This window comes from Saccopteryx bilineata, chromosome 1 (genome assembly GCF_036850765.1).
Source record: "Saccopteryx bilineata isolate mSacBil1 chromosome 1, mSacBil1_pri_phased_curated, whole genome shotgun sequence".
In the NCBI taxonomy this organism is placed as follows: Eukaryota; Metazoa; Chordata; class Mammalia; order Chiroptera; family Emballonuridae; genus Saccopteryx; species Saccopteryx bilineata.
Window position 1 is genome coordinate 317,064,967 of NC_089490.1, and position 2,540 is coordinate 317,067,506.

The following is a 2,540-nucleotide window of genomic DNA, read 5'->3' on the forward strand; positions in this document are numbered from 1 at the left end:
CTGTTCATGTTTTTATGGTGGATGAGATAAATATGTCAGGGAAATTTGTTCATCCACTTTATGGGTTGGTCTGACCCTTCTAAAAGTCAGGCTGGAGAAGAACAGTTCATTATAACATAGAAAGTCAGTCCACTATTAACTGAGAATCCTGCCTGACCAGTGATGGAACAGTATATACAGCATTGACTTGGGACATTGAAGTCCCAGGCTCGAAACCCCAAGGTCACTGGCTTGAGTGCAGACTCATCAGCTTGAGTGCAGGGTCACTGGCCTGAGTATGGGATCATCAACATGATCCCATGGTCACTGGCTTCAAGCCCAAGGTCACTCACTAGCTTTGAGCCCAAGGTTGCTAAATTGACCAAGGGGCCACTGGCTCAGCTGCTCCACCCCCCAGTCAATGCTTAGATGAGAAGCATTCAATGAACAACTAAAATCCTACAACTATGAGTTGATACTTCTCATCTGTCTCCCTTTCTGTCTCTTTATCACTAAAAAAACAAAACAAACAAAAACCCTGAGAGTCCACTGTTCTCTACCTTCTCATAACCATTATTTACTAGCTTTTAAAGAGCTCTGGATTACAACCCAGATGATTTACCTGGAGGATTTCCAGGATTTGTCATAAGGTCCTAATAAAATAAGGCATGGCAAAGCATGTTATAAAATCTAAACTGCTAATTGGTACTTTCAAATGGTATTAACCTCAGTTTGTAATGTGATTTGAAACTAGTCTAATGAATATGTCACCTTAAAATTTCTACAACTATAATTAACACATTACATACCATTTAATAAACTTTTAAAACTGGTTGGTGGTTTGAACCTATTCAGTTGATGAAGAGACAAGTTGCTTGGAATGTGGGGATACCAATTTTCCAGAAAGACCGTCTTGCTAATGCAAAAGGAAATTTGCAATGACTAAACAAGGGTGGAATTTGCATTTAAGTCATTGGGTTTTGCTTGTAAATCTGGGAGAAGATCAGAGATGTTTGGAATTGTAAATATTATCCAGAAGAGTTTCCCAAAAACTCAATTGCAAAAATATCTCTTGATTTTTATGACTTGTTGGTAAGTTTAAGTGATAGAAGCTGTAATTCCTAAACTCACTTGATAAATCTGGTTATTTCTGATAAATCTGGTTATTACCATAATGCAAGATTACAGTAGACACATTTTGTATTAGGGCATTGGGTTACTCTGGCATTGCTTATTAAATTTTTTTTCTTTCTTTTTCCAAGTGAGAAGAGGGGAGAGAGAGAGAGACTCCCTCATGTGCCCTGGCGGGGATCCACCTGGTAACCCCCATCTAGAGCTGATGCTCGCAACTGAGCTATGTTTAGCACCTGAGGCAGAGCCATCTCAGTTCCTGGGGCCGATGAGCACAAATTAATTGAGACATGGCTGCAGGAGGGAGAGAGAGAAAGAGAGAGAAGGGGGTAGGGACAGGGATGGAGAAGCAGATGGCTGCTTCTCCTGTGTTCCCTGTCCAGGAATTGAACTCGAGACATCCACACAATGGGTCAATGCTCTACCATTGAGCCAACCGGCTGGGGCTGCTTATTAAATTCTTAAGTGGCTTTCTTCTCATACCACTTTCTGTGCTTCCTCTGTTCCACACTACTTGACTCCTCATTCTCTTAGTCTAAGATCTAAGTTTATAAATCTTTTTTTTCATCAATACTACTAATTTAAAAATGTATACATAAGGCCTGTATATGTAAAGTTTGTATTGAATATTCAGTAGAAATTTTTTTAAGCTAGATTTTTAAAATGTCTTTTATTTATTTATTTATTTATTTATTTATTTATTTATTTATTCAATTTTAAAGAAAGGAGAGAGAGAGAGAAAGAAGGGGGGATGAGCAGAAAGCATCAACTTCCATATGTACCTTGACCAGGCAAGCCCAGGGTTTCGAACTGGTGACTTTAGCATGCCAGGTCGATACTTTATCCACTGTGCCACCACAGGTCAGGCCAGGAATTTCTTAATTGTAACTCTTAAAATTTACTTTCAACTGATTGAATATTCTGTTCAAAGAAAATAAAAGCTACTTTCTTTCCTTAAAAAAAAATCCATTAAGCAATGTTTATTGGGCATTTCCAACAGTTACGTGTGAAATCTTGGTTTAGAGTTATTTTTATTGCCATTTCAACTGCCTAGTTTTAAACAAAAAGCAACAATTCAATATATATCTATAAACTCATGATGTTTCTTCAAATGTCACAACACTAAAAGTACTTATGATTCACGTTATAATTTTTTAAAATATTTAAAAATTACACAAAGTTCATATTTCATTCTTGTCATAAAATAATTAAAACAATTTTATTATCTGGTAGAAAATTACTGAAACAGAGTCCTTCCAATATAACTATATATAACCTCGGTAAAACTCCAAACAACAACAGAAAAAACCAGAACATGATGAAATAAGGATTTCTAAGTCACTGGGAGTGTTTGAACTTTAAAATAAGAAATGGATTGGTATTCAATTGTTTTCTGTGACTTTAGAGCTTATCGATAGCATTGGGATGAT